We start from the raw sequence: 21,147 nt of genomic DNA, 5'->3' as shown, positions 1-21,147 counted from the left end.
TGAAGTGCCACTCTCAATAATTTGGGGCAAGATCAAAGTTCTAGGACCATGGCCATCTTTGTGGCAACTCATCACAATAGTGGGATAGTGCTCCCTCTATATAGAGGATTGCAGCTACTAGGAAACAGAGGAAATTTGAAAACCAGAAGCTTCTGCCATTTTTCTCTCCTCTCCTCTAAAGGTCGCTCTCCTCAGATGTGTTCAGAGGTGATTTTATGAAGGAGTGCAATTCTCATAAATTGTCACTGAAAGCATGCTATTTCAAGGCTTAGGAAACTAGTTTTCTTTTTCAATTAAAAAAATTACTTGCCTTGTTTCAAAAGAGAATCTAAGTGTAGGTTTAGAAAATTGATGTGGTTCAGGCAAATTTTGTGTTTTGTCTCTGGTTAATTTCTCTGCCAAGTTCCCTTGCAAATGGCATTTCCAAGAACGATTATGACTATTTTCAATGCTTCACTCTTGCTTTAATTTTATATCACTACTCAGACTAAATGGTTGTTCTGGGTTCTATTTAACCTCTGACTCTTCCTTGCTTTTCAGCTCTAACTGTCTTTCTGGCATTCATCTGGGTACACAAAAAGCTATAATAATGACCACTACCCTGAGGGTGTGGTATTAGCAGGCTAATGAATATTTACTTTTCTGAGTGGTATAGCTTCTCCATTGGATTTTGCCCTTCTCCATTGGGTCCTTCTCAATTTTTGTGTTATGGCTGAAGTAATTTGAGTGCTTGGCAGAGAGAAAGGAGGAAGGAGTAGGAAGCCTTATGGGAGAATAACTCTATCTTGACAGGTTCATGCAAGTGTAATTAATCAGCTCACTATTGAGAATGGGCTAGGTCTATGCAACTCACTGGTCCTGTTGACCATTCTCAGTTTAAATAGAGATATAGAGAGGACACATTCAGCATTTTTATTTAGGCATAGAATCTCCTGTTTACTGAATATTTTAAGGTCATAGGTGATATAGCACCACTTAGGAGAAATTTTCTGTGTAAAAATAAGAAGTCAGAATGATAATTTATGTTGCTGTAAGAAATGTAATTACCAAGTACATCAATCATATTCATAGTGTTTGCTGCTCAGTACATTCTTGCTTCACATTATCGTTGATCAGAAACCAAATTATCATGTTTGGTTCGTTCTTTGGGATCAGGACAAACTGACCTAGTTAGATGTTTGTGCAATCAACATAAGTGTATGCCTATTTTAGCATTCCTTATGGTTTCCACCTTTGTTGATGATCATTCATAGGTGATCAAACTAATGGTTTTCCTTCCCCGAATTTTAGGCTTTTGCTCATACTGAGAAATTTTCTTTCTCTTGATTTAAAATTTAGACTCATATTCTCACAATAATACATTTTACTGTTCTTTTTAAATTTTTCTCTTTGTGTGTTCTGTACATTGTGAAACAGAGGTCTATTTTCAGCACATACTATTCCTACTGACAGCATACTTTGTGGAAAACATTTTACATTCTATTTATCTATGTTACTTTAAAAGATATTCTTTTTATCCTTAAAATATTATCTTTTCTGATTTTGAGGAATGGTGAATATCCTTGTTATTAATAATGTACTATAGAACTCATTTTATTATAAACATAATTTATAGTTTAGGTGATTTTTTTCAGGTCAGGAATTAAAAAACAGAGCTTAAAGCAAAATTTATATTGTGGCACTTTATTGTTATATGCAACAAAATGAAAATAATGTCAGAAGGAAAAGATATTAAAGCAGTAAAAGCATGTACAATAATATGTTGTCCGTCTGAACTTAACTATATTGCATCGTGTGCTTTGTAAGAGTGTATAAAGATTACTGCATCTAAGAACATTCTAAGTGGAAGGAATGGAAAATAATTTGTCAGCTCTCTTGAGTAATCACTCTCCACTGATTGAAGAGTAACCCATGAGGCCTTCACCATATTAACATTTATTTATTTGGCCAAATTTGCAGTTGAAGTAGTCGCTTGTAAGGTGACACTAAGTTTATTCTTTAACGTGAGACTTGGGCAGCAGTGTCAGTGTCATGGAAGAAAAATTAATTTATTGTATTGATTTATTGCTTGCTTCCTTTGTCTAAGAAGTAAGGAATTTAACAAGGCCAGGATGGACGGGGGGCTCATACATGCAAGTATGCTCTCAGCCCATTAATCTGTCCCTCTGGACAAGCACCATTACTATTTCCCCTTCCTCCCTCCCTCAAACTCTCCGTCCCTCCCTCCCTCCTTCCCTCCCTCTTTCCTTCTGTGTTTTACAATGCTTCTAACAATGGTTTCTCATGCACATAATTCCAATGCTACAACCCATCTCCAGCGTAACCCTCCCTATTTCAAGGACCCTAATACCCCAACCTCCCATACCCCCCAATTGAATTGTGTGGGTCAATTCTCACCTTATCTTGCTTTAAGACCTTTGTTGCTACTTTGCTGTGCATATTTATGAGATCATTCTGTATCTATCCCTTTCCTTCTGACTTCACTCAGCTTTATATTCTCTAGTTGAATCCATGTAGTTGCACATTGCATAATTTTCTTATTTCTTATGGTTGCATAATATCCCGTTGTGAATATATGCCACAACTTCTTGATCCTGTCATATGTTGCCAGACTTTTGAATTGTTTCCATATATTGGTTATAATAGTAAGTCAGCATTATTTCTTAAGAAGTCTGTTCTTCTTATGACTGGTTAAAGAAACTTTGGTACATCTACTCAATGGAGTACTATGTAGCTGTTAGAAAAGATGAAGTCATGAAATTTACATACAAGTGATACTACATGGATATCATGCTAAGCGAAATGAGTCAGAAAGAGAGGGATAGACATAGAAAGATTGCATTCATCTGGGGAACATAACGAAACAAACAAAATAGGAGACTAACACCCAAGAATAGCCGAGATTAGTACCACGAGGTTTACTCCATGGCTTGGTGGCCAGTCACACATGCTAGGGGAAAAGGCAGCTCAGATAGAGAAGGGAGCACCAAATAAAGGGTGTTGGGAGGATCCTCCAAGGATGGGAGAAGCATGCTGAAAGTAGACTATAGACCGAACATGATTGCCAATGAATGCCTCTTTTGCAAACCACAACGCCCAAAAGGAGAGAGAGAACAAAAGGGAATGCCCTGTCACAGAGGCAGGGTGGGATGGGGGGGATGGGGGTGGGAGGGATACTGGGATTGGTGGTGGTGGGAAATGGGCACTGGTGGAGGGATGGGTTTTTGATCATTGTATAATCGAAACCCAAGCACAGAAATTTGTAAGTCTACAACTGTACCTCATGGTGTTTCACTAATAAAAATTAAAAAAAGAAGTCTGTTCTTTCTCTACTACACTGTATTGTCACCTTTGTGTTAAATTATGTTTTCATATGTTTCTGGATATATCACTGGGTTGTATGTTTTATATATTTGTCTATTTGTTTATCTTTTAACCAATGTCCTTGAACTATACAGAGGGTTCAATTATAAAAACTACATATTTTTTTAAGTTTTATAATATTTGATATTTGGTAGTGTAAATTTTATGTTCTTTTCAAGGTTGCCTTGGTTATTCTTGGCCCTTGGATTTCCATATACATTTTTAAAATAGGCATGCCAATTTTCATATGAATAAACACATATCACAAGTGACCTGATGGAATTTATCTGGAATTGTATTAAGTCCTGAATTTTAATTTCAGACCTGCACATAATTTGTTAGAATGATACCTAGGATTTGGTATTTTTTCAATGCTAGTCTGAAAAGACTTTTAATTTAAATTTTTTATTGGTTAACATTGATTTACTATATTATATAATTTCAAGAGCTCAGTTTCATCCCTCTCTGTGTCTATGATTCAGAATTCCTCTACCAAAAAGTCGTCTTTACCCACTCCTCCCACTCCTCCCTTTTCCTCTTATAGCCTTAGTTTTCACCCAGTCTAGGGGTGAGTTTTATGATATTTTTGGCAGTTTGTTTGCTTTAGCTATTCATATTCTACCAATAAATGAAACCACTGATGATTATCTTCTCACTTTTTTACTTATTTCACTTAACATAATCAAATAAAAATCCATATATTTAGAACCAAAGGGAAATATTTCTTTCTCTTTTTGCTTTTTGGGTCACACCTGGCAATGTTCGGGGGTTACTCCTGGCTCTGCACTCAGGAATTATTCCTGGCGGTGCTCAGGGGACCATATGGGATGCTGGGAATCAAACCTGGGTAGACCACGTGCAAGACAAACGCCCTACCTGCTGTGCTATTGCCCCAGCCACAAGGAAATATTTCTTTTTTAATGGCAGAGTAGTATTCCACTGAGTATATATACTACAGCTTTTTTTTTATCCAGTCATACGTTGATGAACATTTAGGTTTATTTCCTTTTTTATTGTTGTGAGCAATACTAGTACTAACATCGTGATGCAAATATACTTTTGAACTAGTGGTTCATATCCTCTGCATAAAGGCCTGAGAATGGTGTTGCTGAATCATACATGATTTCAATTCTTTTTTTAATTTCTTTAGGGTATGACACCTAGTTGATCTAGAGTCCTTCCCAGTTGAGTGCTTGGAGTCCACATTCAGAAATGGCTGGGGACCATGGAGGCCCATCTCATTCCAATGGGACCAGCCCTTGGAGCTGTCTCCCATACCTTCCATTTTAATTTTATAAGGACAGTGTCATACTGTTTCTAATAAGGGCTGCACTAACTTACAATACCAACAACAGTGGTTTTTCTCCACATCTATTTGATATATATGATTTCTACCAGAAATAGATATGTGACTGTGTTTTTTTTTAACTTTTTATTGAATATTTGTGAGGCAGACCATTACAAAGCCATTCATGACTGGATTTCAGTCATACAATGAATCAACACTCATTCCTCCACCAGTGTACATTCCCCACACCAATGTCCCCATTTCCCTCCCACCATCCCCCAACACACACACATACACACCACCCCTCCCCCCACACACACAGCCTGCCCCTATGGCAGGCACTTTTCTTTCTCTCTCTCCTTTTGTGTGTTATGATTTACAGTAAAGGTACTATGAAGTCATCTTGTTTGTTCAGGGTGTTAAGTATTTTTATCAGGAAGGTAAGGCTGGAGTAGCTTTTTGAAGTGGGTGGGAGCTTTGGGGTGTGGACATGACTGCCGAGGTTTCCAGAGGTCTAGGGAAAAGAGGGAAAGTAACCCCGAGAGAACCTGGATATTTCAGTCATAAAACCAACATACCCAAATTTTCAGCAGATTATATCTCAGTGAGGTCCGTTCCAAGACAGTGGAGTTTGGCTGGGGACATGGCAGTGATTTTGGATTGTGGAAGCAAGCGGCTGCCAGGAGTTCTGCTTGGGTGGACACCCATTCGATTTACCTCAGCCTTGCATGGTCCAAGATTAACTGTGACTTTTGATTTCTTTTGAAATTTATTTATGGGTCGTTGAAACAAGGCTGGTAGAAGAGCTTACGTGGTAGCACTGGAGTCGTTGCGTGGGACTGACTGCCATTGCTCAAAGAGTATAGGGAAGTGGGGAGTGGTAGCCTACTCCGACTCCAAGAAAGCCTGGAGACTTCAATCACAAGACCCCGATACCCAAAATTTTAACAAGTTATCTCGGTGAGGTCCATCCTGAGACAGTGGAGTCTGGCCAAGGGCATGGCAACGACTTTAGAATGTGGGAGCAAATGGCTACCAGGGGCTGACCTCTCCCCTCGGATTTAGCCTGGTCTTTTCAGCCTTATAAGGGGCAGATTTTAATCTGTTTTGAGATTTTTATGTGGGTCCTGAAGCAAGGCCAGAAAATGAGCTTGTATAGCTGAGCCATAGGTGGTTGTGGGTGTGGCCCCCACAAACTTAACTTTTGGCTGTTTTATTTCTTGGGAAACTTAGTCCCAAATTGTTGGGATTCAGCTATAGGCACAGTGTGGATTTTGGGGTATCAGGAAGCCTGAAGACACCATCAGTTTGTTGATTCACTTGCCCAGTGGATACAGGTTGATCTGCTGGCAGCACCACACCCAGTGTCATTATGGTTTTGATTTTCATGTACCTAATAGTAAATGACAAGGAAATTTCTTTATATCTCTGTGGTCCATTTATATGCGTTCTTTGTAGAAGAGTCTTGTCAAACTTTTTGTCCACTTTTTAGAAAACGGTTTTATTGATTGAGGTTTTGTGTTTTATAATACTGTTAATGATGGTTTCCCATGAACATAATTTCAACACTACACCCCTAACCAGTTACCCACCTTCTGCAACAAGAACTCCAACACCCCACTTTTTACACCCAGCCCCCTTAACCAATTAAATTTTGAGAATCAGTATTCTTGTTGTTTTGCTTTCAACCCTTTGGTGCTAGCTTGTTGTGATTTTTAAGTTCCACATATGAGACATATCATCCTTAACCAATTTAATTTTGTGGATCAGTTCTCCTGATGTTTGATTTTATCCCATTGTTGCTAGCTTGCAAGCAAGCAAGCAAGCCTGGTTCCGAAAAGGATTCAGCACCATCGACCATATCCATACAATAACCAAGCTTAATGAAGTTTCTCGGGAGTTCAAGATGCCTCTCTGTCTAACATTCATTGATTTAAAGAAGGCCTTTGATTCTGTTGAGATGGAAGTGGTCATTGAAGCCCTAGCCAATCAGGGCATTCAAACTCAATACATCAGGATCCTCCATGAGCTGTATTACGGATTCACTACCAGGATCTCGACATTCTACAAAGAAGTAATCATCAATGTCAAGAGAGGGTTTTGCCAAGAGCTGGTTCTTTGAGAAAATTAACAAGATCGATAAGCCTCTAGCAAAACTCACAAAGAAAGGGAGAGAGAAAACCCTAATAAACCGAATCAGAAATGAAAAGGGGGTCATTACAACAGAAACCACAGAAATTCAGAGGATCCTCAGGGAGTACTTTGAGAAGCTTTATGCCACGGAACATCAAAACCTCGAGGAAATGGATAAATTCCTAGACTCCTACAGACTCCCAAGGCTGAACCAAGAAGACCTGGAATACCTGAACAGACCTATCACCATCAAGGAAATTGAAATGGTAATAAAAAGTCTCCCCAAGCACAAAAGTCCTGGCCCGGATGGATTCACTAGTGAATTCTTCCAAATCTTTAAAGAGGACTTACTCCCAATACTCTTTAAGCTTTTCCACGAAATTGAAATATCAAAAACACTTCCAAACAGTTTCTACGAAGCAAATATCACACTGATACCAAAAGCAGACAGAGATACCACAAAGAAAGAGAATTACAGGCCGATATCCCTGATGAACACAGATGCAAAGATCCTCAACAAACTACTAGCAAATAGAATCCAACTACTCATCCAAAAGATCATACAGCATGACCAAGTAGGATTCATCCCAGGGATGCAAGGATGGTTCAACATTCGGAAATCAATCAACATAATCCACCATATCAACAAAAGAAAAGATAAAAAGCATATGATCATATCAATAGATGCAGAGAAAGCATTTGATAAGATCCAGCACCCCTTTATGATGAAAACCCTAGCCAAAATGGGTATAGAGGGGACCTTCCTCAACATAATTAAAGCCATCTACCACAAGCCTACAGCAAGCATCATCCTCAATGGGGAAAAACTGAGAGCCTTCCCTCTAAGATCAGGGACGAGACAGGGATGCCCACTCTCTCCACTGCTGTTCAATATAGTACTGGAAGTACTTGCAATAGCGATTAGGCAGGAAAAAGATATTAAGGGCATTCAGGTAGGAAAGGAAGAAATCAAGCTCTCACTATTCGCAGATGATATGATACTCTACTTAGAGAACCCAATAACTTCCACCAAAAAACTCTTAGAAACAATAGACTCGTATAGTAAAGTTGCAGGTTATAAAATCAATACGCAAAAGTCCATGGCTTTCCTATACGCAAACAGTGAGAGAGAAGAAAGCAACATGAAAAAAACAATCCCATTCACAATTGTGCCCCAGAAAATCAAGTACCTAGGAATCAGCTTAACTAAGGAAGTAAAGGACCTGTACAAAGAAAACTACAAAACGCTACTTCAGGAAATAAAAGAGGACATGAGGAAATGGAAAGATATCCCCTGCTCATGGGTCGGGAGACTTAACATTGTCAAAATGGCAATACTACCGAAAGCATTGTATAAATTCAATGCAATCCCTATAAGGATACCCATGACATTCTTCAAAGAAATGGAGCAAACACTCTTGAAATTTATATGGAACAATAAGCCCCCACGAATAGCTAAAGCAATTCTTGGGAAAAAGAAAATGGGAGGAATCAACCTCCCGAACTTCAAACTGTACTACAAAGCAGTAATAATTAAAACAGCATGGTACTGGAACAAAGGCAGAACTGCAGACCAATGGAACAGGGTTGAATACACTGACATCTCTCCTCAATCATATGCTCATCTAATCTTTGATAAAGGTGCAAGTAATGTGAAGTGGAGTAAGGAAAGCCTCTTTAATAAATTGTGTTGGCATCACTGGACGGCTACATGCAAAAAAATAGGCTCAGAACTCTGCCTAACACCATGTACAAAAGTAAGATCAAAATGGATTAAAGACCTCAACATCAGACCAGAAACCATAAGGTACATTGAAGATAAAGTTGGCAAAACCCTCCATGACATTGAAGCTAATGGTATCTTCAAAGATGCCACGCCACTGGCCGAGCAAGTGAAAACAGAGATAGATAAATGGGACTATCTTAAACTAAGAAGCTTCTGCACCTCCAAAGAAACAGTGTCCAAAATACAAAGACAGTCTACAGAATGGGAAAGGATATTCACCGAATACACATCTGACAAGGGGTTGATATCCAGGATATACAAAATACTGGTTAAACTCCACAAGAAGAAAACATCCAACCCCATCCAAAAATGGGGCAATGAAATGAACAGAAACTTTCTCAAAGAAGAAATCCGAATGGCAAAAAAGCACATGAGAAAATGCTCTACATCATTAATCATCAGGGAGATGCAGATCAAAACCACAATGAGATACCATCTCACACCTCAGAGACTGGCCCACATTCAAAAGAACAAAAGCAACCGATGCTGGCGTGGATGTGGCGAGAAAGGGACACTCCTTCACTGTTGGTGGGAATGTCCACTGGTTCAGCCCTTCTGGAAAACAGTATGGACGATTCTCAAAAAATTAGAAATTGAGCTCCCATTTGACCCAGCAATACCACTCCTGGGAATATATCCCAGAGAGGCAAAAATGTATAGTCGAAGTGACATCTGCACTTGTTTGTTCATTGCAGCCCTCTTTACAATAGCCAGAAACTGGAAGAAACCTGAATGCCCAAGAACAGATGACTGGTTAAAGAAACTTTGGTACATCTACACAATGGAGTACTATGTAGCTCTTAGAAAAGATGAAGTCATGAAATTTACATACAAGTGGTACAATATGGAAAGTATCATGCTAAGCGAAATGAGTCAGAAAGAGAGGGATAGACATAGAAAGATTGCATTCATCTGGGGGATATAAAGTAACAAAGTATGAGATTAATACCCAAGAATAGCTGAGATCAGCACCAGGAGCATTACTCCATAACTTAGAGGCCAGCCGGGTATCCTAGAGGAAAGGGCTATTCAGATAGAGAAGGGAGCACCAAATAAAGGATGTTTGGAGGATCCTCCCAGGAGGGGAGATGTATGTCGAAAGTAGACTATGGACTGAACATGTTTGCCACTCAATGCCTCTTTTGCAGACCACAACACCCAAAAGGAGAGAGAGAACACAGGGGATTGCCCTGCCACAGAGACGGGGGGATGGGGGGATGGGGGTGGGAGTGATACTATCCATGGTGGTGGAAAATGGGCACTGGTGGAGGGATGGGTATCTGATCATTGTATAATTGAAACCAAAGCACAAAAAATTGTAAATCTACAACTTTAAAAAAAATAAAATAAAATAAAGGGGGAAAAAAAAAAAAAAAAAAAAAAGAGAGGGTTTTGGCAGGGTGATACCATTTCACCAAAACACTTCAGTGCCACCCTCGAGAACATCATACGATGACTGGAATAGGAAGGAATGGGAGTGAAGATAGATGGTTGGCAACTACACCACCTTCGTTTTGCTGATGACACTGTTCTAATAACACCAAACATTAGCCAAGTGGCACAAATGCTGGCCGACTTTGACCCTGAGTGTGGAAAGGTCAGACTACAGCTGAATCTTACGAAGACAATATTTATGAGAAATGGTCTCGTCCCTGATGCCCCATTCGTTCTCAATGGAACAACCATCTCCGAATGCAAAAGTTATGTGTACCTAGGTCAAGAAGTCAACATGATGAATGACCTGGCACCTGAGTTGCGCAGGAGGAAGAGTGAGGCTTGGAACACCTTCAAGAGCGTCAAAGAAATATCTAAGAGGATGAAGAACCTCCAGCTCCGGGCACATTTCTTTGATTCCACTGTTTTTCTGCATTAACATACTCCTCAGAGACCTGGCCCTATGCAAACAGGATGAGAATGCTATTCAGGTATCCCAAAGAGGAATCAAAAGAGCTATGCTTGGAGTATCACGTTTAACTCAAATGAGAGAAAGAATTTGGAGTTCCGACCTCCGTAGACAATCAAGAATCAGGGACGCTGTCTCATTTGCCAAGGCATCAAAAATAAGATGGGCTGGACATGTAATGAGATTTGGAGACGACCGCTGGACTAGAGCTGTTACTGACTGGATTCCACGGGATATCAAAAGACCACATGGCCACCCACCTACCAGATGGTCAGATTTCTTCATCAAGATCCTGAACGATCAGTTTGAGGCTCTTCGTGTTCCTAGAACGAACAGACGCCATTGGGCTACACTAGCACACGACAGGGACAAATGGAGATGTTACTGGCGCCCACTTGAGCAAATCAACGATTAAACAGAAGTCAAGTGATCAAGTGATCAAGTTACTAGCTTGATGTGATTCTTTAATTTTGACATATGAGACAAATCATTCTGTATATCTCCCTTTCCTTTTGATTTATATCTATCAGCTTGATGTTTTCTAGCTCTATCCATGGTTGCCGTAAGTTACACAATTTTGTTCTTTCTTAGAGCTGCAGCATATGACATTGTGTGTATACACTAAAAATTCTTGATTCATTCATTTGTAGTTGGACACTTTGGTTGTTTCCATATATTGGTCATTGTGCTGTGATGATGAACATACATGTGTGTAAAAAACTATGCACGGAGAAGGTTGTGTGTTTGCAGGCTCTCAGGACAGCTCTATCTCACCGCCCACGTTCGGTGCCCTTGAGCCACTCTGTGTGGTCTGGATCGGAACGGCTGTTGGCCAAGGGCAGACGAAGGAAGAGACGAGGGCCAGGCCGGTTGATCTTAGTGGCAGTTTATTACAAGGAAGTTTATCCCATAGAAGAACTTATGTTATGGAGGGCCTAGGTTCTCTCAAGCACATGTTCCCCTTGCTAGTCTCTCGGTAGTTCATCTTTCAGCCCTGCTCTCTCCTTCTCCAGCTCCCTTCTAATCTGGGCTGACACTCCACCCAGTCAGGTAGCCAAATCAACATAAGAAAGCCCTTCCTGACTGCTCAAGGGCAAGATAGCTCTTAAGGTGTTTTTCTCTTTTCCTCAGTCCAATAAACTATCAACTATTCCTGAGGTTATGCAGGAAGGACAGAACAGTGTTATCCTACACAAGTGGATGTATATTTTTAATTAATATATTTATATCTTGGGAATAGATGCCAAGAGTGGTTTTGCTAGGTCATATTACTAGGTTCTATTTCTATTTTGGATAGATTTCCATATTGCGTTCCATAGAGGCTGAACCAGATGGCATTTCCACCAACAGTGAAACAGCAGATGGGTCTACTTTCTCACCACAATCTTGTCAACAATGGCGGTTTCCAGATTTTGTGATATGTGTCATTCAGGGTCGAAGAGATATTGCAGCAAGTAGAATGCTTACTTTACTTGATTCCTGAGTACAGTAAAGGTAAAGGTAAAGGTAAAGGCCCTCCCGTTGATCGTCGATTTGCTCGAGCGGGCCCAGTAACGTCTCCATTGGAGACTTTGTTGTTACTGTGTCTGGCATATCCAATACTCTCGGTAGCTTGCCGGGCTCTCCGAGAGGGGCGGAGGAATCGAACTCGGGTCGGCCATGTTGGCCGCGTGTAAGGCGAACGCCCTACCCGCTGTGCTATCGCTCCAGCTACTAGGAGTAACTCCTGAACATCACCAGGAGTGACTCCCCGCCAAAAAAAAAAATAGATATGTGCTATTCTCACTGGTGTGAAATGATATCTCAATGTTGTTTTGATTTGCATTTCCCTAATTAGTGTCGATAAGCACTTTAATATGCCTATTGGCTGTATGTCTTTTTTGGGAATCTGTTCATCCGCCCATTTATGGATGCAGTCGTTGACTTTTCTCTGTTGGATTTTTTTGTCAGCCCTTTATCTGATACATTGTGTGCAAATATTTTCTCCCATACAGGTGTCTTTTATTATAGCTTTATTTTCTGTTAGCACAGCGGTAGGGTGTTTGCCTTGAGCGCAGCCAGCCTGGCAGAGCCAGGTTCGATTCCTCCACCCCTCTCCGAGAGAGCCCGGCAAGCTACCGAGAGTATCTCGCTCAAAGCCTGGCAAGCTACCCGTGACGTATTCAATATGTCAAACACAGTAACAAGTCTCAAAAAATGGAGACGTTACTGGGCCCGCTTGAGCAAATCAATGAACAAGGGGAGGACAGTCTTTGTTTGACAGTGTTTTATTTTCTGTTGCTGTGAAGTAGCTCTTAAAATTTGATATAGTTCAATTTGTTTATTTTTGTTTTTGTTATCTATGCCACTGTGGCCTTCTCATTGAAGACATCTCTGTGATCAATTACCTAGAGAGTTTTTCCGATGAATTTTATAGGTTCTGAATTAATTTAACGAATTAATAAATTAATTCATTAATGAATTTAATGAAATTTATAGGTTCTGATCTACTCTGTAGATATTTAATCTACTTTAACATTTTTTTTGCTGAATGATGTGAGGTATGGTTCTAGTTTTACTTTTTTACATGTGATTTTCAGTTTTCAGTTACATGTGACATTCAGTTTTCCCATCACCATTTGTTGAAGAGATTTTCTTTGTTCTACTTCATATACTTGACTCCTTTGTCATAGATTAATTCTGACCCACTTCTACAGGAGCTTAATCCATCAAATTCTGGCTGTATCCAGGTATCCCTTAATCCTTAACCAAGAAAATGCTGAAAGTTGTACTCAGTTTTGTGTTGTTTAGAAGATTCTTTTGTAGACTTTCCACCCACATTGATAATGAATTCACAAATGTCTAAAGTAGATAATTGTCAAATCAGTTTCACTTCATCACTTCTTTGGTTTTTTTCTCTAGGATTTTAGTACCTCTAATTTTGGCAGTTTTAGTAGCTTTTCAATGGTTTTACATAATTTAACTTGTACCACTTTCCTGTTTTTCTTATCTTTCTTGTGAGAGAATTATTCTTTTATTAGTCTTTATACAAAAAACATTTTCTAGACAATTTTGTGTGTTTAGACAAAACACACAATTTTGATATGTAATATTTTATTTTATTTTAGTTAGTTTAAGTAAGATAGTTACAATACAGGTAAAGTTTATGCTATTGATGTATAAAATGATTGTACTCCAATACCACCAAAGTGCCTTTGACCCTCTAGCATTGTTCCTATGCACCTCTAGTTCAATATCTATTCTCCCCTGTCCCTCCTTTCTCTGCTTAAAAGGTTTTATAATTTAGGATCAAAAGCTTGTTATTGTTGATATTGTCTATTCTCTTGTCTCTGTATATTTTATAGGTGAGTGAAATTGTCCAGCATTTGACCTTCTCCTCTGACTTATTTTGCTTAACATAATAGCCTCCATATCCATATATCTTGCAACAAATGGCATGATTCCATCTTTTCTTACCACTTCATAGTATTCTCTTATATGTGTATCTATTTGTGTGTATATATGTATATATACATTACAAGTTCTATATTGTTTGTTTATACTCTATTTGTTGGGTGTATAGTCAGCTCTACTCAGGTCTCACTTATGGCTCTGTGCTCAATTATCACACCTGGTGATGCACAGAGGACTATATATCATGCCAGAGTTCAAACGAGGATTAAATGCATGCAAGGTGAGCATCTTACTTGGTGTAGTATCACTCTACAATTTTATCCGCGAATCTGTCATTGGACATTTAGTGATATTCAGTCTATTGTATTATTTTCTGCAATGGACAGAGGTGCATATGACATAATATTTTCATTACCATATCTTGCAAAATGTTTTCTAATTTTAATTATTATTCTTTGATTCTGGCAAGCTCCATGCGGCGTATTTTATATGCCAAAATTAGTAACACCCGGAGGTGGCGTTCATATTCTAAAACATGGGTACAGATTTGCAGGCATGGAGGAGCGTTTTTTACAGAATGATTTCCCCAGGTAATTCATTCATTCCATCACAAACCATTAAAGCTGATGAGCAGACAAGAAATGGTTTTCTAATAAACTGATCCATGCGGCTACATGCAAAAAAATGGGCTCAGATCTCTGCCTAAAACCATATACAGAGATCCAGCCCCTAGAAAGCCGGTTTTTAACCCCTGATCTGCGTGGGACGGGCACAGAGGCCCAGCTCTGGGCAACAAAGCTGAACGGCTCCAATTCCAAACAGGTACAGCCCGCCCCCAAGGGACTGGGACCCTCTCTGGGCATGCGCAGCTAGATCCAGCCCCTAGAAAGCCGGTTTTCAATCCCTGATCTGCATGGGACGGGCACAGAGGCCCAGCTCTGGGCAACAAAGCTGAACGGTTCCAATTCCAAACAGGAGGCGTTCCCTACTCCTCGCCCAGTGCCAGGGACTCTTTCCGGAGCCGCGGCCGCTGATGCGGCCGCGAAATATTTTCCCACTACATATGCCATAGGAACGATAAGCTACCTTCTTAGATGGAAACTTCTCTATTTTAGCTCAGCCACTAGAAACACAGTAGACAATAACTCATAAGCCTATCTTAACTCACACTGCATATCAAGCAGAATAGTAACAGTGAACGTGAAGGACTAAACCACACCTCTCACAAATGGTAAAGCAACGCAAAAGCCCACCAAACTTTCATATTGAAGAGTCTAGCCCAGATGACACCAACAGTACTGTAGTGTTAGACAACCTCTCTGACAAGGAATTCAGAAGGGATCTACTTAGGATGCTTAGGGAATTAAAAGAAACAATGGAAAGCAATGCCAATAGAAGACAAGAGGATCTGAAGGAAGAAATGAGGAAAATGCAATCAGAAATGTCAGACCTGAAAAATCTCCTAGGCAAATTGAAAAGCTCAGTGGAAGGCCTCAGCAGCAGAGTAACAGCTGCTGAGAACAGAATCAGTGAGCTCAAAGATGAAGTTCAGAGACTCTCCAGAAAAGAGCAGAAAATGGAAAAGAGACTCAGAATTTGGGAACAGATGGCAAGAGAAGATCGTGATGAAGCCAAGAGGGGTAACATAAGAATTATTGGAGTCCCAGAGGGACAGGAAGAAAACCTTGATGAAGAAGAAACTGTCAAAGACATCATTGCTACAACGTTTCCAGAGCTGAAGAAAACTTGTGACCACATTCAGGAGGCCCGAAGGGTACCAGCTAGAAGAAATCAGAATAAAAATACCCCAAGACACATTCTGATCAAAATGACCAAAACCTTAGACAGAGACAAAATTCTGAAAGCAGAAAGATCGAAGAAAGAAATCTCTTACAAAGGAGCATCCTTAAAATTCACAGCTGATTTTTCTGATGAAACCCTCATGGCCTGAAAACAGTGGTGGGACATAGTGAAAAAACTCAATGAAATAAATGCCTCCCCAAAAATACTTTTGCCAGCAAGACTCTCATTCATAATAGAAGGAACAACACACAGTTTCACAGACAAACAACAGCTCAGGAACTTCATAGACTCAAAACCATGGTTACAAGAACAACTAAATGGGCTACTTTAAGGCAAGAAAGGCCCCTCAAATACACCAAATTTTAACAGAACAATGGGACAAAATCCCATAACAATAATCTCTCTCAATGTCAATGGGCTAAACGCACCAATTAAAAGACATAGAGTGGCAGGATGGATTAGAAAATTGAACCCAACATTCTGCTGCCTGCAGGAAACGCATCTCAATAGTCAAAGCAAACACAGACTCAGAGTCAAAGGCTGGAAAACAATCCTACAGGCAAACAGCTCCCATAAAAAGCTGGGGTAGCCATCCTTATATCAGACCACATCGATTTCAGAGTGAGGAAGGTCATAAGAGACAGTGAAGGCCATTTCTTATTGATCAAAGGATCTGTACAACAGGAAGAACTTACAATAATAAATGTATATGCACCTAATGAGAGACCAGCAAAGTACTTAAAACAACTACTCATAGATTTGGAAAAAGACATCAATAGCAACACAATACTAGTGGGAGACTTCAACACTGCTTTGTCACCTCTTGATAGATCAACCAGACTCAAGCTTAGCAAGGACATACTTCATTTGAGGGAAACAATGGAAGAAAGGGACTTAGTAGATATATACAGGACACTTCATCCACAAAAAGCTGAATACACATTCTTCTCAAGCGTACATGGAACATTCTCCAAGATAGACCACATGCTGAGCCACAAAACATGCCTCCATAAAATTAAGAAGGTAGAGATTGTATCAACAATCTTCTCAGACCATAATGCGCTGAAATTAGAAGTAAATCACACACAAAAACAGAAAACTAAATCAAACACCTGGAAATTAAACAGTGCACTATTGAACAACGAGTGGATTAGACAGGAAATCAAAGAGGAAATCAAAAGATTCCTAGAAATGAATGAAAATGAGAACACGAGTTACCAAAACTTATGGACACAGCAAAGGCTGTGTTAAGAGGAAAGTTTATAGCTCTACAAGCATTCCTCAGGAAGGAGGAGAGAGCACACATAAGTAACCTAACCTCACAGCTTAAGAGCTTGGAGAAGGACCAAAAAAGGAGCACAACCCGAACAGGAGAAAGGAAATAATAAAACTCAGAGCAGAGATTAACGAGATGGAAACCCAAAAAAACAATCCGAAAGATCAATGAAACCAAAAGCTGGTTCTTTGAGAAAATTAACAAGATCGATAAGTCTCTAGCAAAACTCACAAAGAAAGGGAGAGAGAAAACCCTAATAAACCGAATCAGAAATGAAAAGGGGGTCATTACAACAGAAACCACAGAAATTCAGAGGATCCTCAGGGAATACTTTGAGAAGCTTTATGCCACGGAACATCAAAAGCTCGAGGAAATGGATAAATTCCTAGACTCCTACAGACTCCCAAGGCTGAACCAAGAAGACCTGGAATACCTGAACAGACCTATCACCATCAAGGAAATTGAAATGGTAATAAAAAGTCTCCCCAAGCACAAAAGTCCTGGCCCGGATGGATTCACTAGTGAATTCTTCCAAATCTTTAAAGAGGACTTACTCCCAATGCTCTTTAAGCTTTTCCACGAAATTGAAATATCAAAAACACTTCCGAACAGTTTCTACGAAGCAAATATCACACTGATACCAAAAGCAGACAGAGATACCACAAAGAAAGAGAATTACAGGCCTATATCCCTGATGAACACAGATGCAAAGATCCTCAACAAACTACTAGCAAATAGAATCCAACTACTCATCAAAAAGATCATATACCATGACCAAGTAGGATTCATCCCAGGGATGCAAGGATGGTTTAACATTCGGAAATCAATCAACATAATCCACCATATCAACAAAAGAAAAGATAAAAAGCATATGATCATATCAATAGATGCAGAGAAAGCATTTGATAAGATCCAGCACCCCTTTATGATGAAAACCCTAGCCAAAATGGGTATAGAGGGGACCTTCCTCAACATAATTAAAGCCATCTACCACAAGCCTACAGCAAGCATCATCCTCAATGGGGAAAAACTGAGAGCCTTCCCTCTAAGATCAGGGACGAGACAGGGATGCCCACTCTCTCCACTGCTGTTCAATATAGTACTGGAAGTACTTGCAATAGCGATTAGGCAGGAAAAAGATATTAAGGGCATTCAGGTAGGAAAGGAAGAAATCAAGCTCTCACTATTCGCAGATGATATGATACTCTACTTAGAGAACCCAATAACCTCCACCAAAAAACTCCTAGAAACAATAGACTCGTATAGTAAAGTTGCAGGTTATAAAATCAATACCCAAAAGTCCATGGCTTTCCTATACGCAAACAGTGAGAGAGAAGAAAGCAACATGAAAAAAACAATCCCGTTCACAATTGTGCCCCAGAAAATCAAGTACCTAGGAATCAGCTTAACTAAGGAATAAAGGACCTGTACAAAGAAAACTACAAAACGCTACTTCAGGAAATAAAAGAGGACATGAGGAAATGGAAAGATATCCCCTGCTCATGGGTCGGGAGACTTAACATTGTCAAAATGGCAATACTACCGAAAGCATTGTATAAATTCAATGCAATCCCTATAAGGATACCCATGACATTCTTCAAAGAAATGGAGCAAACACTCCTGAAATTTATATGGAACAATAAGCCCCCACGAATAGCTAAAGCAATTCTTGGGAAAAAGAAAATGGGAGGAATCAACCTCCCGAACTTCAAACTGTACTACAAAGCAGTAATAATTAAAACAGCATGGTACTGGAACAAAGGCAGAACTGCAGACCAATGGAACAGGGTTGAATACACTGACATCTCCCCTCAATCATATGCTCATCTAATCTTTGATAAAGGTGCAAGTAATGTGAAGTGGAGTAAGGAAAGCCTCTTTAATAAATTGTGTTGGCTTCACTGGATGGCTAAATGTAAAAAAATAGGCTCAGAACTCTGCCTAACACCATGTACAAAAGTAAGATCAAAATGGATTAAAGATCTCAACATCAGACCAGAAACCATAAGGTACATTGAAGATAAAGTTTGCAAAACCCTCCATGACATTGAAACTAATGGTATCTTCAAAGATGCCACGCCACTGGCTGAGCAAGTGAAAACAGAGATAGATAAATGGGACTATCTTAAACTAAGAAGCTTCTGCACCTCCAAAGAAACAGTGACCAAAATACAAAGACAGTCTACAGAATGGGAAAGGATATTCACCGAATACACATCTGACAAGGGGTTGATATCCAGGATATACAAAATACTGATTAAACTCCACAAGAAGAAAACATCCAACCCCATCCAAAAATGGGGCAATGAAATGAACAGAAACTTTCTCAAAGAAGAAATCCGAATGGCAAAAAAGCACATGAGAAAATGCTCTACATCATTAATCATCAGGGAGATGCAGATCAAAACCACAATGAGATACCTTCTCACACCTCAGAGACTGGCCCACATTCAAAAGAACAAAAGCAACCGATGCTGGCGTGGATGTGGCGAGAAAGGGACACTCCTTCACTGTTGGTGGGAATGTCCACTGGTTCAGCCCTTCTGGAAAACAGTATGGACGATTCTCAAAAAATTAGAATTTGAGCTCCCATTTGACCCAGCAATACCACTCCTGGGAATATATCCCAGAGAGGCAAAAATGTATAGTCGAAGTGACATCTGCACTTGTTTGTTCATTGCAGCACTCTTTAGAATAGCCAGAAACTGGAAGAAACCTGAATGCCCACGAACAGATGACTGGTTAAAGAAACTTTGGTACATCTACACAATGGAGTACTATGTAGCTGTTAGAAAAGATGAAGTCATGAAATTTACATACAAGTGGTACAATATGGAAAGTATCATGCTAAGCGAAATGAGTCAGAAAGAGAGGGATAGACATAGAAAGATTGCATTCATCTGGGGGATATAAAGTAACAAAGTATGAGATTAATACCCAAGAATAGCTGAGATCAGCACCAGGAGGATTACTCCATAACTTAGAGGCCAGCCGGGTATCCTAGAGGAAAGGGCAATTCAGATAGAGAAGGGAGCACCAAATAAAGGATGTTTGGAGGATCCTCCCAGGAGGGGAGATGCATGTCGAAAGTAGACTATGGACTGAACATGTTTGCCACTCAATGCCTCTTTTGCAGACCACAACACCCAAAAGGAGAGAGAGAACACAGGGGATTGCCCTGCCACAGAGTCAGGGGGGATGGGGGGATGGGGGTGGGAGGGATATTATCCATGGTGGGTGAAAATGGGCACTGGTGGAGGGATGGGTATCTGATCATTGTATAATTGAAACCAAAGCACAAAAAATTGTAAATCTACAACTGTAAAAAAAAATAAAATAAAATAAAGGGGAAAAACAAAAACAAAAAAAACCATATACAAAAGTAAGATCAAAATGGATTAAGGACCTCAACATCAGACCGGAATCCATAAGGTACATTGAAGACAAAGTTGGCAAAACCCTCCATGACATTGAAGCTAATGGTATCTTCAATGATGTCACACCACTGGCCAAGCAAGTGAAAACAGAGATAGACAAATGGGACTATCTTAAACTAAGAAGGTTCTGCACCTCCAAAGAAACAGTGACCAAAATACAAAAACAGTCTACAGAATGGGAAAGGATATTCGCCCAATACACACCGACAAGGGGTAAATATCAAGGATATACAAAGTACTGGTTGAACTCCACAAGAAGAAAACATCCAACCCCATCAAAAAATGAGGCGACGAAATGAAAAGAGAATTTCTCAAAGAAGAAATCCGAATGGCAAAAAGGCACATGAGAAAATGCTCTACATCATTAATCATCAGGGAGATGCAGACCAAAACAACAATGAGATATAATTTCACACCACAGAGACTGGCCCACATCCAAAAGAACAAAAGCAACTCTTGCTGGCAAGGATGTGAGGAGAAAGGGACCCTCATTCACTGCTGGTGGGAATGCCGACTGCTTCAGACTTTTGGAAAACAGTATGGGCGATTCTCAAAAAATTAGAAATTGAGCTCCTATTTGACCCAGAAATACCACTCCTGGGAATATATCCCAGAGAGGCAAAAAAGTACAGTCGAAGTGAAATCTGCACTTTCAGGTTTTTGGGTCTGACCTTGTCTGGACCAGGTGCTGTACACTTATTTACCATATAAACATAATATATATGTCTGTGTATCTATAAAAATATTTTTCTGTAAAATTGGTTG

Source organism: Sorex fumeus, unplaced genomic scaffold, assembly GCF_029834395.1.
Source record: "Sorex fumeus unplaced genomic scaffold, SorFum_2.1 ptg000050l, whole genome shotgun sequence".
NCBI lineage: Eukaryota > Metazoa > Chordata > Mammalia > Eulipotyphla > Soricidae > Sorex > Sorex fumeus.
The sequence above is the reverse complement of the archived record's forward strand: the minus strand, read 5'-3'. Positions refer to the sequence as shown.